This window comes from Saccostrea cucullata, unplaced genomic scaffold (assembly GCF_032062105.1).
Source record: "Saccostrea cucullata isolate Sc308-1 unplaced genomic scaffold, CSIRO_AGI_Scuc_v1 ctg4269, whole genome shotgun sequence".
Taxonomy (NCBI): domain Eukaryota; kingdom Metazoa; phylum Mollusca; class Bivalvia; order Ostreida; family Ostreidae; genus Saccostrea; species Saccostrea cuccullata.
The window spans coordinates 395-18,820 of record NW_026931073.1 but is presented as its reverse complement, the minus strand read 5'-3'; the positions used below and the strand labels follow the sequence as shown (position 1 = coordinate 18,820).

Sequence of the window (18,426 nt, the reverse complement as noted above, 5' to 3'; positions counted from 1 at the left end):
GTGGATGGTGGGGAATGTTTCTAAAGCATTGAGTAGTAAAATATTTGTGCTTGTTGAAATACAAGTATAACTGCACCATAATGCACTCTGCTGCAATGCAGTGCAACACATTGTGGTGCTTAGCAGTGCAACTATTTGTGGTGCCTAGCAAGTTACCCAACCAAAATAAGCTTGGTCAATTTGTTGCAATAGAATGAATTGAAAATATGATTATAAAGCTTCTTTTATTTAGTGTATTGAAAGGAAATTAAGAACAGATTGAATGAAATATTTCATTCAAATTTAACTAATATAATGACTATTTCTCTTTCATGCAAATCAAGGAATTATGTCGAAGGACTCTTTCGACAAAGTTACGCATTGATAATTTTATTATCGAATGACTAGTTTGGGTATGCACAAAAAATCCTTAAATTTCCTTTTCAATTAGTGCCTTGAATATATCTTTTTTTAGAAAACAAAACAAACTGGCTGAAATATTTTATTAACATTTAATTGATATGTGACTGTTATCTTTCATACAAATCTCAATAAACACTCCAGCACTTACGTGTATGTCGAAGGATTCTTTCGACAAAGTAGGGCATTGATAATTTTATTATCGAATGACGAGTTTGGGTATGCACAAAAAAAAATCCTCGAATTTTCATTTCAGTTAGTATCTTGAATATCTTTAAAAACAAAAAAAACTAGTGCTAATTGTAACGGGGACCGTTACAGATGTTCCCCAAACGCTCCCCAACTCCCTTTTGGTGCCATATTCCCTGTAAGCTTCATTAAATAAGACAAACTCGATGCATTTGAGACTTTAATAACGTTTACCCAGAAGTGTACAAATTTCATTCAAATTTTGCGTGCGCATGTGAATGCATGTGCATAATGACCATATCATCTTGTCTACACAATCTATATATTTTTATATACTAAATATTAAAGCATTTAATCCAAAACTATTAAAAAGATACGCTCATTCAAGTGTGTTTTTGATTTTGCTCATTTCACGTGCACGCACGTGCATACATGAGCAAGGTGACCATATCGTCTTGTAGATGTCCGTTACATCTATCTATGTTCTAAATCCCACCCCGTTTGGTTGAAAACCAAGGGAGTTATAGCTGTTTAAAGTTTCAGCCAATCAGATTGCAGCGCATGAACATGCACGTGTATGCATGTGCATGGTGACCATATTTTCTTGTAGTAGTCCAGTATATCTATATATGTTCCAAATCCCATCCTGTTTGGTTGAAAATCAAGGGAGTTATAGCTATTTAAAGTGTAAGCCAATCAGATTGCAGCGCACGTGCATGCACGTGTTTTCATGATAATTGCTATATATCTTGTTGTAGGATATCCTAATGCATGGCAATTTTCAAAATTTCAAAAGATTTCATCAAAAAATAAGAAAGATATTGAGACTTTAGTTTCAGCCAATCAGAGCAAAGCGCACGTGCATGCGCGTGAGATCTTGCTATTTTGACTATGTCATATTGTCTATGCTTCTAATATATCCTCATATTATAAGTTTCAAAACATTTCATCAAAAATTTAAAAAGTTACGCCTATATCAATTAAATCGGTCATTTCACATGTTGCACGTGCACGCTCTTGCAAGCACGTGCGCGCAAAATGACCTTCGTTCCGCAAATCTACATAACATGTCTACTGACCCTAAAAACATTTCACCTTAGTCGGATGTATAGTTTACGAGATCATTCCCGGACAAAAAAGTACCCAGGAAGAAGAAGAAGAAGAAGAAAAATAATAATAACTAGAAAAGAAACTCGTTGCGAGCAACGAGAGGTCTTCCGTCCGATTCTGAAAAAAAAAACCCCGCATAATCGAGCTGAAAAAGTGATAAAACTTTTTATGGAAACAAAGGAGATTGAACCCGGGTCGCCAGCATGGAAATACAAAGCGCTTACTGTTACGCTATTGGGACCACATCTATAAATCTAGTTGTATATTACTTCTGAAACAATTCTTCTGTCTTAGAATAATGAAAGGCGGTCACTATTCATAATTTTGCGTTAAACGCCACGAGTAAATCTTCGCGCCAAACTTGCTCAAGATGATCACATCGGAATTTGTTACTTGAGTTTTAACAGTAATTTTTAGGATAGATAATCTATTAGGGATGAACAGATGATACTGTTTTCTTTCCTTTATTCGATATGTATTCAACTTTTTATTCCATGCAACTCCATATACAGGCATGCCAATGTTATATATTTCTGCACTATTGTCGCCATTTGTCTACTACTGAAGTCGGCCATGATACATTATTTCGTGCCAAAGGTCACAAGTAGTTGTTCACGCTATTCCTTTGAAATGTTTGATCTATTTAATGGATCTGATAGCTTCAATGAAAATTAGAAATGTAAGTTCTTATAACCGGAATTTCGAGCGTAAGAAAGTATATTTATCACATTATACAAATATAATATCGTATACGGCCAATTAACACTAAAGCTGTGAATTCGGTAAGATTTTCCACGAATTTTGTATCCTGTTTACCCCCAGTGGAGATGAGTTACACGTTCATGAAAAGACTGGAATGTATTGACTGAAAAAAAAATCACTCGCCCTCCGACGGTCGAGGAATCTGATACTCTTCATGTTCGATAACTTGCATTTATTACAAGAATATCAATATAACCTTTAATAAACAAACTTTAAAAAAAAAAATGTTTTTCTTATTTTTGTCTTTTCTATTCATTTAATATGTCATAAGCGTGCGAGGTAAAATAAACAGAAGTCAAGTAATACTTCAGAAACATAGTGAATATTAAGTCAGGCAAGTTTCTTGAAAAGCTATTACTTATAACCATGGTTTAGGATAAGTTTTCCCTGGTGCAAAACAAAAGACTGTAGTCATCGTATTTCCACTTGAAGTCATGCTGTATTCTACTATGAGATGCAGACAATAGCAATTTCAATAGAAGTTTGTGGAAACCTCATATTAAAATTATACTCAATGCAACGTAATTGCGATGTAGCAATCTAAAGAATCCTATACATTTCATAAATCTTTTTGGTAGAAGTTTGGTTCATCTAAACGCTCAGCTGACCTTCTAGAACCCGACTTGCTTAATGGCGGAGTTGACGGAGACCGCCGCCATCTTGGACACGCTTCAGATTTTTAAATGCGAATATCTAGTGTGTGGATTGATCAATTCTTAAATAAATTATATATTTGGCCTTTCCAGTAGGATCTTAATTACCATTAATTATATCAAAGAAAAATATTGAAAAACAAAAAAAGTTGAAAAAGTGCACATTTTAAATTCACTTCCTGTAGCGACCGGAAGTACTGACGACGCAAAGGAAGGCAAAATTGCACATCTATAACTCATGGTCTATCATCTCTAACAAGTCTCCAGTTAATATCTTGAGCCGTTTTCGAGAACATTCGAAGACAAAAATGCATTTTAAAATCAGGAAATTGCCCATAACTTGGCACTTGTAGCGAATTTTCCAACAAACGGAATTTTATATAAAATTCATATAATGACCTATAATTCCTGAAATTTTCATTGAAATCCACCGAATAGTTTACGAGAAATCGCCTGCACAAAATTTTGTCTAAAAAAAAAGAATAATAATAATAATAAGAAACAATAGAATCACTATAAGGTCTTCCGTGAAGACGGAAGACCTTAATAATAATAATAAGAAACAGAGTAAAAACAATATGTTCCCCAACTTCGTTTGGGGAACATAACAAAGGGGATGAAATATTTTATTTACATTTAATTTATATGTGACTGTACTCTTTCATACAAATCTCAATTAACACTTCAGCAGCTACATGTATGTGGGAGGACTCTTTCGATAAAGCTACGTATTGATAATTTTTTATCGAGCGACTAGTTTGGGTACGCGAAAAATATTTGAAAGAAATGAACTCCTATGTGACTGTTGAGTCATTTGATTTTTATTTGCACACATATTAATGCTTCTTATCTCAATATTAAGAATTTACCTACACTTATATTGCACCACAATGTAATGTCAATCAAAGATTAATAAGTGCAATTTTGTTTTACTTTTTTTTTTTGAATTACAGATAAGGTTGAAAAGAAAAACCTTTTAGAATTTTTTTTTAAATCTATGAAAAGAAACTGAATGCTCTGACATAAAATTATTACACTGCAATGCATCTCATTGTAATTGCTTAACGTACTGTCTCCATAAAACATACATGGTCTATTTTTATTAAATTCAACTTTAAGAAAAAAAACGACTTTTCCTGTTTGCCAAATGAGTGAACAGTCTGAAACTTAATCAAACAAAGCGCTCAATAAATACCCCGTAGAACAATCGAAGGTGCTGTTCTGTACCGCTTAGCCAGTTAGCAGTACTTGTTTAGTGAGATAAACTCACTAAAATATTGTAAGACCTAACTTAATATGCGACATTGCTAATGAGTGAGTGACTCTCTAGTCTTATATAGTATACAAGCCTGTTATTCGTTAATTTTGCCTGAACATTTGCATAATCGTTTTGTCTACGTTGTTCAAAGGGGCATAATTTGATTATCGAACTTTGTAATAAACTTATATTATGCAAATTTTGCCACTTAGAATCAGCCGCAAGAGAAAATTGTATATAAAGGGTAACTTTGGAGGCTGGATGGTGGGGAATGTTTCTAAAGCATTGAGTAGTAAAATATTTGTGCTTGTTGAAATACAAGTATAACTGCACCATAATGCACTCTGCTGCAATGCAGTGCAACACATTGTGGTGCTTAGCAGTGCAACTATTTGTGGTGCCTAGCAAGTTACCCAACCAAAATAAGCTTGGTCAATTTGTTGCAATAGAATGAATTGAAAATATGATTATAAAGCTTCTTTTATTTAGTGTATTGAAAGGAAATTAAGAACAGATTGAATGAAATATTTCATTCAAATTTAACTAATATAATGACTATTTCTCTTTCATGCAAATCAAGGAATTATGTCGAAGGACTCTTTCGACAAAGTTACGCATTGATAATTTTATTATCGAATGACTAGTTTGGGTATGCACAAAAAATCCTTAAATTTCCTTTTCAATTAGTGCCTTGAATATATCTTTTTTTAGAAAACAAAACAAACTGGCTGAAATATTTTATTAACATTTAATTGATATGTGACTGTTATCTTTCATACAAATCTCAATAAACACTCCAGCACTTACGTGTATGTCGAAGGATTCTTTCGACAAAGTAGGGCATTGATAATTTTATTATCGAATGACGAGTTTGGGTATGCACAAAAAAAAATCCTCGAATTTTCATTTCAGTTAGTATCTTGAATATCTTTAAAAACAAAAAAAACAAAGGGGATGAAATATTTTATTTACATTTAATTTATATGTGACTGTACTCTTTCATACAAATCTCAATTAACACTTCAGCAGCTACATGTATGTGGGAGGACTCTTTCGATAAAGCTACGTATTGATAATTTTTTATCGAGCGACTAGTTTGGGTACGCGAAAAATATTTGAAAGAAATGAACTCCTATGTGACTGTTGAGTCATTTGATTTTTATTTGCACACATATTAATGCTTCTTATCTCAATATTAAGAATTTACCTACTCTTATATTGCACCACAATGTAATGTCAATCAAAGATTAATAAGTGCAATTTTGTTTTACTTTTTTTTTTGAATTACAGATAAGGTTGAAAAGAAAAACCTTTTAGAATTTTTTTTTAAATCTATGAAAAGAAACTGAATGCTCTGACATAAAATTATTACACTGCAATGCATCTCATTGTAATTGCTTAACGTACTGTCTCCATAAAACATACATGGTCTATTTTTATTAAATTCAACTTTAAGAAAAAAAACGACTTTTCCTGTTTGCCAAATGAGTGAACAGTCTGAAACTTAATCAAACAAAGCGCTCAATAAATACCCCGTAGAACAATCGAAGGTGCTGTTCTGTACCGCTTAGCCAGTTAGCAGTACTTGTTTAGTGAGATAAACTCACTAAAATATTGTAAGACCTAACTTAATATGCGACATTGCTAATGAGTGAGTGACTCTCTAGTCTTATATAGTATACAAGCCTGTTATTCGTTAATTTTGCCTGAACATTTGCATAATCGTTTTGTCTACGTTGTTCAAAGGGGCATAATTTGATTATCGAACTTTGTAATAAACTTATATTATGCAAATTTTGCCACTTAGAATCAGCCGCAAGAGAAAATTGTATATAAAGGGTAACTTTGGAGGCTGGATGGTGGGGAATGTTTCTAAAGCATTGAGTAGTAAAATATTTGTGCTTGTTGAAATACAAGTATAACTGCACCATAATGCACTCTGCTGCAATGCAGTGCAACACATTGTGGTGCCTAGCATTGCAACACATTGTGGTGCCTAGCAAGTTATCCAAACAAAATAAGCTTACCCTTACCAAAATACTCACCTTCTGGCATCATCTTCTGGCATTATTGCTGCAATACTGCAGCAACATTCTGGCAATACATTGCAGCAATATTGCGGTAATATCGTTTTTTGTATGTAAATTAGATTTGCAGCAATATTGCCAGAAAAGTGTTGCGGCAATTGTATGTATTGTAGCAACATTCTGGCAGTATATTGCAGCAATATCGTTTTTCGTATGTAAATTAGATTTGCGGCAATATTGCCAGAAAGGTGTTGCGGCAATGCTGCTGCAAAGCAATTGCAGTACATGTATTATTTCAGGTTTTGCTGCAGCAATATTGGGGCAACACTGCAGTACTACCTATATAAATTGGTATTTAATAGAAATAATGATCTATCAATCTAACAATTAACAAACTGTGCTGAGAAACATAAAAATCAATAGCATAATAAGCTACAGAGTCAATAAGAAATAGCTACTTAAGGTTATGCTATTCTTTGGAAAGATAGAAAAATTTTGTTGAAAAAAGATGTGTTTTTGAAACACTCTGCCCCCAGCGGAAACAAAGTTTGAAAAACCATTTTTAGCATATAAGTCACAGTCAAAGTCACAAGGTCATTGATCTTGGTGTCATTTGGAAGAACTTTATTAGTGGAATATGCATACTAAATATGAAGTCTCTATCTCCTATGGTTCAAAATTTATGGTGGAGGTTTAAAAAGGCTATTTTTAGCAAATAGATCACAGTAAAGGTCACATTGACAAGGTCATTGACCTTGGTATCATTCGAAAGAGCATAATTAGTGGAGAATGCATACCAAATATGAGGTCGCCATCTTTCATGGTTCAAAAGTTATGTCGATCGAAGGTTAAAAAAATCTGTTTTAAGCTTTATAAGTTATGGGTCATAGCCAAGGGAACAAGGTCAAAGACCTTGGTGTAATTTTAAAGACCTAAATTAGTTGAGTATGCATACTAAATATATAGTTTCTCTTTCTCATGGTTCTTAAATTATGGTGAATATTCAAAAAAAAGCTATTTTTAGCATATAGGTCACAGTAAAGGTCACAAGGTCATTGGCCTTGGTGTCATTTGAAAAGGACTTAATAAGTAGAGTATGCATATATACCAAATATGAAGTCTCTACCTCTCATTGGTTCGAAAGTTATCATTTATGGCGAAGGTTAAAATTTACAAACAGACAGGACAAAAACAATATGCCCCCAATCTATCAATCCAAGACACATAAAAAATATGTATATAAAAATATTAATATGCCACTGTGAAAATGTCCAGCAACTCGGCATTATTTTTCTAATAAACTTAGTTAGCTGCCCATCACATATTCCCCATTGCCAATCAGTATAATGTATAATATATATATAGCTTGTTTGTAATTTCCAACAAATATATAGAATCATTATTGTCTTGCAGGTATTCAAATTTATGCAATAAATTAATTATATATGTTCATGCATTTACTTGATAACATGCATTCATCTTTTCCTGCAACAATCATGGTATGATATATATATATATAGACATACAAGTATAGTATACATGCATCACAAGCACTAGTTGAAATAAATATAATGTTTCCTATTTTATCTCCACAGAATCATTCACCTAAAAAAGAATATGGTTTTGACTCACCAAGTCTGATATATATACCATGAAAACAGAGTTAGACATTCCTAAAATTCTTTCAAAAGGTCATGCCATGGAAACTGCTGAAATTCTTTTTTTCTGGCTATTCCACATTATTCAGTCTTACTAGTCATCATGTCTATAATCCTATTGTACACAAATAACAACTCCAATTAACTTGATACCATTCAATAATGAAGCAAAACATGCTTGCCTTTGAAATCCCTCCATTTTATTTAAAAAGAGGATGTAAATGACTGAGCATGCTCACAAATGCCCAATGGATAATCCTAGATCTTCTGGTGACATTCTGGCAATACTGCCAGAAAGTTTTTTTTTCTGGCAGTATTGCCAGAATGTCACCAGAAGTTGTTGCAGCTAGCGGTGATATTTCACTAACCCAAAAAGCTTAATTGTTTCTGGTGACAAAAATGTGTTGCTGCAATGTTGCCGCAATATAGCAGTAATATTGCTGCAATAATTTTACTTTGGTAAGGGTAGTCAATTTGTTGCAATAGAATGAATTGAAAATATGATTATAAACCTTCTTTTATTTGGTGTATTGAAAGGAAATTAAGAACAGATTGAATGAAATATTTCATTCAAATTTAACTAATATAATGACTATTTCTCTTTCATGCAAATCAAGGAACTATGTCGAAGGACTCTTTCGACAAAAGTTATGCATTGATAATTTTATTATCGAATGACTAGTTTGAAATATTGAAATCGTCTTCAGTTCCCTTTTGCATGTACCATATCTTGTGCACATATTTAATCTGTTAACTCTTCTAATATGTACAAACCTACAATTAGTTCTCTGGTAAAATTCTTTTACAAATGATTATGTGCAGCTTACGTTAGAGAAATGATCAATACTCAAGATTTTCATATCCTTACTATAATAGATAATCAAGTTATCTCCCCCTAACCTTCTACTCAATGATTTTATGCAAATTCTCAGTAAACGTCAATTAGCACAGGCTTTTACTATATAAGTCTTCATGCAATTCATTGTAAATCAAAAAGCCTTGAGAGCTAGTCGTCAATATCTTTGTGATACTGAATTCTATTCACCTAATCAGAGTGATACGCAGTCCAACGATACCTTTTTAAAATGGCCTCTCAAACAAAGGCTACTCAAACTTTGAAAGAGAATATGCTCAATGGAGATATGGTATCTCGAAAAAAAAAACACTTTTCTTTATAAAATCATGGACTGTAAAGTTTTTTTGATTTTATCAGTGATAGTGGAGACACCAAATATTGAAATCGTCTTCAGTTCCCTTTTGCATGTACCATATCTTGTGCACATATTTATTCTGTTAAAGACTTCAAATATTTTCAAACCTACAATTAGTTCTGGTAAAATTCTGATAAAAATCTGGAAATGAAATGGGGATATCAACAATTCGAATAGGTGATATCACATTTTTCCAGTAAAACTAGTACCAAAACGGCGCCTCATGCCTGTACTGCATCAAATATTTGAATATTCATACCTAGTCCATGATTAGGACTACCATAGAAAAATAAATCAAGTTCATCAATCTGATCACAATCAATAATATTTTGTATTGTTTGTAAAATTAATACAATTAGAGGTGTTTCATGTCAAATACATCCATGTTTACATGTGGTAGGCAGATATTGAAATACACGTCAGTTCAAATATCTAGCCTAGCAGAATCTCAACAGGGATTAGGACAAGCAATGAAAAAATTATGAGCATCTTTTCAAACTTTTCAAATTACAAAGGAACAACTTTCAGCCAAAATATTGTCTTTTAATTATATGATTTTAGCATTCATAAAAAAGGGAAATGCTACACAAGCAAGAAAGGGGGAAAAATGACTTTATAGTGATATTTTCCCTATTGGGGGGATTCTACTTTTTAATTCAATTCAATTCAAAATATTTAAAGAGACTGATCGAGATTCGGGGGGGGTCTGGAAGGTTCATCTACATACATCACCCATCCCCGGAATGTCAACTGAGATGTAAAGGAAATTTGGAAGAAGGGCGTCAACAAAACTTTGTCTTCTCCACCATTCTCTTCAGGATATCATTTTACATGTTTAAAATGAGACCTTAAATTAATTTTTTATTCCATTTTTATTCCAAAAAATAAAGGCTTGAAAACAATCGAAGAAGAATTTGCAGTTTTACGTATGTCGTGGAGGGTGTAAATTAACCTCAGCCTTTAATATAATCGCAGAAATCGTTTTAAAATTTAGTACTATAAATCTCATCGCAATTTTGGGAAATCCCCACTTTCTATTTTAAGACATTATCGGTAGAAGTAATTTCCCTTTATTGAAAGATGGAGGACAGACAATTTAAGACTGAATTATACCTTTAAATTATGATAAAATGAATGTGTATCGTGCTACTGAGAATTATGTATATAAAACAGATGAATGTCTTGGAGAGGCCACAGGGGATGTGTACAGGGGAGTCCATAAGGTATACCAGTCAGATGATTCTCTGATTCTACTTTCATTTTCATTTATGTGAAATCTGAACCGTGGTATAATAAAATACTTTGACAATGTAGATAGGAGACTTATAAAAAAAAAAAGGACATTTACTTCAATTTTCGAGAATTTATACTCCATTGATGGCTATATATATATAGTAGGTTTGAATGGATATTCACAAGCACTCCTCTCCACCAAGATAGAAAAATTTGCAATGCCAGAGGTCCCCTGGCATATATCATAAAATAACTATGGGCTTGCTTCTCTCATTGAGAAGCACTTTCAAAAATAGTTAAATAAGGATTCAGTTACACCTTATTGGCTTAAATGCACATGTTATAAATTGTTTATCATAGAATGGATTGAATTGATTGGTTGAGAGATAAGAAAAACAATCAAGATTTGTAATTTTTCCAAAACACGTCACTATACAGTTGGTGTTGTTAAAACGCGGAACGGAAAACGGAACGGAAAGCGGAACGGAACGGAAAACGGAATATATTATTTTGGATTAAAGCACTTAAAATACACAAAATTTATCATAAACGATATATTTTGTATTTCAATCCCCCCTATTAAATACAAGTTGATTTTATCATGCTCAGTCTCTTTTTTTACGAAAATCACTAACATATAGCAGTCACCTGTCGAATTTGAAAAGGGGTGATAAACGAACTTGAAAAGTATTTGACAAGCAAAAAAAACAAAAAGAAACAATTGTTTGATTCCGGAGGGGGGGGGGGGGGGGATAACACAAAAAAAGAAAACAATTTTTTTGTTCGGGGGGGGGGGGATAGGTTCCAATTCCAACATCTTTCAGTACTATTTTTTTACAATAACTTACTACATTAATTACATTCACAAAAAGTGTGAGGATGTCAACTTAAACGAACATTTCCGTAGTAAAAACGTTATGACTGGGGGATCAAATATTTGATATCTAAATAAACCATGAAAGAGAAATAAAATGTAAAAAAAAATTATTAAGATAATACGTTTAGGGCAAACCTTTACGGCAAACATCTCTAATACACACTGGTTGTTAAAATTTTATTCAAAATAGAGACATTTTCTATATATTTAAATTCTGGAAAGACAAAGTTGGAAAACTTTCATGTCATTCAATGAAGTTAAATTTTGTTTGCGGTACATATGTGTGTATGTTTGGGGGGGGGGGGGGGGGGGGTGATATGAATGACCCCGAATGACCCCGTAAAAAATGAGTTTGTTTTCCCACTCATCGGAAAGGTCTGAAAGTATGCTGGTATGCCCCCCTTTTTGTGTCAAAAATATACATAAGGTTTAATAAATCAATTTTTAATGTGACTGTGGGCCCCTACATAGACAAAGCCACTCCCCCTTTCATGATTTGCGAATTGGACACTGCACATGCATAATCTGAATATCATAAATAGTTATTTTTGTCTTTACAGACATTGACATTGGAAACAAACTGAAAGAAGGGGGGCTCAGTAAAAATTTTCCAACATTCAACAAATTTGACAAACCAAAAAAAGGGGATATGTCCTTTGCCCAAACACGAAAATCCTATTTCGTGTGTGTGTGTGGGGGGGGGGGGGTCGAATTTCTTTCAGTACCATTTTTTCCACGGAAGTTGTGTATGACTCAAGAATATAATAGTTTACAATAAATTTTTATTAGAAATGATTTTTACAACAAGAATATTGCTTTTTTATCTGATTTATATCAAATCTATGTTATTTGTTTGACAAAAAATTTCCGTTTTTCCGTTCTGTTTCGCTTTCCGTTCCGTTTTCCGTTCTGCGTTTTAGCCACACCCCTATACAGTCAGCCCTTGAATATTGAATGAAATGTACCAGGGGTCAAATGACAACGTGTTGACTCAGGAGTCAGGACCCCGGCTTGATACAGTGTACAACAATATATCAAATTTTTCTGTTTTTGTAATGTTCATGTTTTTATGTTGACAGGTAACTGGAGAACAATGCGCGTTAAAATGTGTGATCCCCGCTATACCCAGCAGCTACAGAGAGAGGTAGAGGCCATGAGACAGCTACAGCATCCCAACATCACAAAGTTCCATCAGCTGGAGCACGACGTAAGGACAAACAAACTAAAGACACTGAATGTTAGAACACCCCACCCCCTTAGAAGGCATTAATACAATGATTAGGACACCTGACTCCCCTAGATGACATTTGCTATCTGTACTAAATTATTCATTATGTGTTGTTGGTAAATTTTTAACCTTTCTAAAATGGTTTAACCAATTTTAGAATAAAGCAAAATCTAAATATTAAGGAAAACAAATTTTAACTGAGTTTTGCTGGTCACACCCATTATTTAAATTGCTAAATATCTCCTTTTAGCTTTAGTAACAATAGGCAAAGTAGTGAACAGGGGTAGTCAATGAAATACTAATTTTGTAAAGCTACATTGTATAATTATAACAGTTTGTTACTTTTCTAACAGAAGGAGACATCCAAACCAATCCTTGTTATGGAGCTGTGTGAGAAGGGGAACCTCCTGGAGCTGCTGCGAGACCCCGCTATCCTACGGTCTGGAGGATGACGAATTCCTCCGATTTTTTCGTCATCTGGGTTTGTTTTATTCAGTTAATTTATAATTGCAGAATTTTAACATTAATTTGTGTTATTTATGTTCATTTTATTCTTTGTTCTGTCATAGGAAGCTTAATTTAATTAGTTAAAATCAAATAAGAGTAATAAAATTTTAATACTTTTGAGCTAGCATGGACATAAAAGAAAAAGCTGAGGAAGTCAAACAAAGTTTTCATATTGACAAAAAGGAGATTAGAAAATATTCTCAGTCACAATCTGTCAATAAACCTGTAAAATAAATTTCAGTGTCTGGAATGAAACATCTTCGCCAGAATGGATTTTCCCACTAGACATAAAACCAAACATTCTCATGTATGTTGCAGACTCAGGTAATGGTATATGAAATTTAATCAAGGTTAACAGATTCTTCAGGCATTTAGTCTAAAATCATTATATTATAAACCTTAATATTTGATAAAAGTATGACTGCTAACATTCTTCTATGCTCATTCATTTCCTGTTGTAGTCATGTCTACAAGCTATCAGACTTTGGGACTGCTAAACCTCTGAAGGATGGAGATTTCTTCCAGTCTCTCGTAGGAACGGAGGAGTATCTGGTATGGATAATCAAGAATTAATCCTGTTGTATTTATGTATTGATTTACTAGATGAGAAATTTGAATTATTTTTGCAAAGTTCAGTGTAATGAAACTTAAATTGACAGTTTTGATAAACTTTTCAGCATCCTGACATTTTTAAAGCTGCCTTCATTGATCGCTATCGTCCACGAGAGTTTGATATCTCTGTTGATTTGTGGAGTCTCGGGGGCCACCCTGTATCATGCCGCCACTGGGAAGGTCCCCTTCCAACCCTACCATGGGCGCGGGACAAACATACCATGTAAGCTTACCAACATTTCCTTCTAAAAGAAATTTTTGTCTTAATTCTTGCATATTTCACTAATTTTTAACAAAGTAAGAAAAAATAAATTTTGAGACTGATGAGCATTATTGTGCTTTTAGGTTTCAGATGATCTCAAAGGAAGGACCCGGGTGTTATTGCTGGAGAGCAGATTTCAGCAACTGGGTCCATTATCTGGTTGAGAGAACTGCCCAAAACCTGCTTGTTTTCAAAGTGAGTTTATTATATTAAAGGTCACTTTGACTCCATCTGCCAAAAAATATTTTTGAGTAGCAGTATTATTTATAAGTTGAAACTTTTCTTAGCCCATTGCATGAGTGCCGCCATACTTTTTTACAGATACCTCAAGGACACATTGACAGAGTATCTAGTGAGACTTCTGGAGTGCCAGACACACAGGATGTGGACGTTTGATGGATTTTTTGTTGCTGCAGATGATCTCCTGCACAAACATAAGCTACATCTGTTCTCTGTGGTGGACTCACAGCTTTATCATATCTACATGAACCCAGATAGCAAGTAAAGAGTTCTTGTGGGATTTTAACATTACACATGTACTGTATATACAGTTTAAACATTGTCAATACAATACATATCTTGAAGTGATTCAAATGTCCCAAGCATGTTTTCTTTAAATTGTTTTACTCTCAATATCTCAAATCTCTTTGTCTATCAAAAACAAATTTCTTAATCCCATCTAGTATGAGAGAGCAGGTTTGACTGTAGTTTACTTACACTCAAATTTATTGATTCAAATACTTTTCCTGAATTATTGCAGTTTGATGACTTACAGAAATGTTGCCAGGAGCAGACGTTTACACAAATCAAATCACCCTATTTCTTCTTCACAACCATGATCTGGGAAAATGATCTCCTTAGATGACCCTGTGGAGTCCTATCCCGCGACATCAGCTGACGAACCAATAATAGCCCTACCCCTACAGGAGGGGACATCCCTACTACAAAAACATCCACCGACTTCATTGTGTCTCTTGTTGAAGGTAATTAATGTAAATATCTTGTATGGGCCAAATAAATCTTATACTTCATTTTTATTTACAACATTAATTTCTTACATTTAAGAAGCATGTCTTGTGTTGCTAGACATATCCATAAATCTTATACTTCATTTTAATTTACAACTTATTTCAGAGGATTGTTTTAGTGAGAACCGTATATGCAGAGAAATACATTAATTTATTTACATTTAAGAAGCATAAGTCTTGTGTTCCTTAGACATATCCATAGAAACATACATGTATATAACACAAACTTTTGTCTCTCAGACCTAAAATATTAAAGTTTTACATTTATTACAGAACTGACTGTGAGTCGCGAGTGATGACGTGTCGACTCGAGATGATGACTACCGTACAGCTCGCTCTATGTGTGTCACCACGGCCATGATATATAAAGCTGTAACACAGGCTGCATCTGCTCTCAGCTGCTCAGCGGTCCGTCAAGGGACTGCAGGTATCGGAGGGGGACTCCTTATATCATTGTAACTAAATCTGCATGTATGTCTGTGAGCTTTGGTTTTTGAAAAACTTATGCGAAGATTTGATCAACATTTTTCCAGAGAAGTGAATCGGGAAATTTGATATGGGATAGTGAATGGAATATTTGGTTGTGGCGATAGTGAGAGAAGTTTTTAATGAAAGTAATACCAAAAAAATAATTCCCTTAATTTTTGTAATAAGACAAATCTAAGGTGATTCACAATTTGAAAAAACAACAAAAATTGTACATGTATATGTATATAGTATACAATATTTGTTTTGAAAAATTTAAGCACTGCTTTCAAAGCTTTGCATATATTTGAAATGTTGATGTTTTTAAGCAAAGAAAACATATCTTTTGATGATAAATTTGTATCTTTTTTTTATAGATATGAAGTACGACAGAAGTATAAGTCCCTGAGGAGCAGTGTGAGGACCTTCAGAGGACCGATACACAGACATCAAACAAATCGTAGACACGGATCACAAGAAATCAACAGCGTTATTTACTACCATTACAGAGGACGGAGATATCGCTGACGACAACTTTTGAACAGGTTTGTTCTTCATGGTTTTACCTATACATTTAACTTCATGCATAAAATGGTACGAGTGCATGTAGCAACTTTTTTAAACTGAAAATTGAAATTCAAACATTTCAAACATTGATGAATGTAAAATTAATGATAAAGACTTCTCCCTTTATATGCCCACAATAGTCAATTGAAATGAGCCAACTGTATAAATTGAATTATCTGAATTAATTGAAATACAGGTTGGAAGCAAAAGAAAATACATTTTTCAGCTATGAGATATCCATCATGAACTATTTGGATTTCCTGTAATTTTTAGTGAAAAGGACAAAATGTGCAATTATTTTGATTCAATTTTTTATCAATTTTGACATAGAATAAGTTAAAAGATCATTGTGTCTCTCAGATCAGCAATAAGCTAAGATTCCTGTACATCTTTGCTGGAAGTTTGTAAAGAAAAACACAAGAAACTGGATGAGTTGACCAAAATCATGAATTCCATTACTCAGGAAAATATGTGAGCATGATTTCTTTACTTGAATCAAAGTAATTTTTAACTGGATATATTTCTCAGAAGTTGCTTTTGAAATTAATAAAGCTTGAACAAATTCCTTGCAATTGCACACTATATATATTTATATGTTATTGTATCTGAGACTGAGAGAAACTTTTCTCTGTGTACAGAAAGGCAATGGTTGAGAGAACATTCAAACAGATGATGGAGATATACAGAAGTTCTCGGATTACCGTAAATTACCGCGACTAAATTACCACGACAAGAAACTCTACACATTTGACAAGTGAGGGTCATCATTATTAATATCATTTAATTTTGAAAAGAAATAAAAAGTTTTTGGAACATTATTTTGATATTCATTTTACTAGGTTATGTATATCACATCCTATAAAATATCTATAAACAATTTTTTTGGACAGGACATCAATATCCTTTTTCATTACACAGCGAGCTGTGTCTTACTTAAAGAAAGTTCAGCATTCCATGGCTGCCACATTTACAACATTTAGAAGATGGCACAGGTTTATATCATATCTCTTTTGAGTAAATTAGTATACAACTATATATGTATATGTGCATCAAGTATGGAACTTGCAAATCTTTGTATGGTGAGAATTTTTTTAGCAGGGTGCTAATTTTGGATAAATTACATTTTTATAGCACTTAAAGTTCTAGCAGTTTCTTAGTAGTCTACAAAAGTGCAACATTCTTTATGCTAATATAATTGCAGGAAAGATAACTTTCATCAGTTTACTTAATTCCTCTTTGTGAGTCAATTAATATAACTTATTACAAGTCTTTCCTGATTTGAGCTTTTTCAATGTATATACTATTGTTTTTTAGTCCTTCTTCACATTTAACACATACATGTACCTTCGAGCAAGTGAAATGCCAAATTTAATAACTGATATAAAACCCAGCTATTATGATGTTATAGTTGATAGTTTTAAGATGATCACTATTCAAAATGTGCACTAGATTATGTGCCCACTCCACATTCCTTGTGACATATCTATACATTTTGACAGTGCCTATATAAAAGTTTTGGAGGAACATGAAGAAGTGGACGCTGCTATGGCAGACATTACCAGACAACTACAGGAAGTGGTTAGTGAGGTCAAGGTCAGTCTCACTCTGAAGAGATTAGTGTCATAAAGTAAAACAGCATATACATCTCTCTAACTCTGATCTATTTAGTTCATTATCAAGTTTAATCTGTTTTGTCTAGGGACTGAAGGAATCTCCACCTCTGCCTTCCATATATAAGCCATCCATGAAACAGAGACATCTAGCACAGCAAGTGAAGAAAGGGTAATTATACATGTATTATTATTTACATGGGATCTGCTGCCTAGGACAGGCCTTTCAAAATCTGCCGGTACCCGGGACTTTTACCCGGTTGGATTTATTCACGGTACCGGCCAGAATATTCAGTGGAGAAAAAAAAATCGCGTGAAAATACGATAGGCCCTACCATGTTTTACAAAAATTGTGGTTACGTAGCTTTGTATTATTCTTAGTCCGTAATGGTATCTAATAATGTTTTTGATTGGTTAGTCAAGAAGATCATTAAAGCGTTTGAATAAATGAAGCAAAAGAGATTGCGTAACGCGTTCATAGATCTTTTCGAAAACGAAAGTAGATTTCGATATCAAATTCCATCCTCACTGATTTTGACAAAATGACTATGAATATATTTTAAATAAATACGGCCCAAAAAAAATAAAAAATAGGAATCCAGGTATCAGAAATGAAAGTGTCAATTTAAAGCAACGGTGATGAGTTTCACAAAAGATTTTAAGACACAAGGAACTAGACCGCGGAAAGTCTTCAACACAACTGCCCGACAGATATAGACAGTTCTTTTGACCACCTCTGTACATTTTAATAGCCTCAACTCTTCAAATTT

The 18,426-nt window shown here is 33.5% G+C and overlaps 1 pseudogene; it reads left to right on the top strand.

Moving 5' to 3' along the window:
• Window positions 1-10,397: 10,397 nt before the first annotated feature.
• On the top strand, window positions 10,398-17,828 carry LOC134231312 (inhibitor of nuclear factor kappa-B kinase subunit epsilon-like; annotated as a pseudogene).
• Window positions 17,829-18,426: the final 598 nt, after the last annotated feature.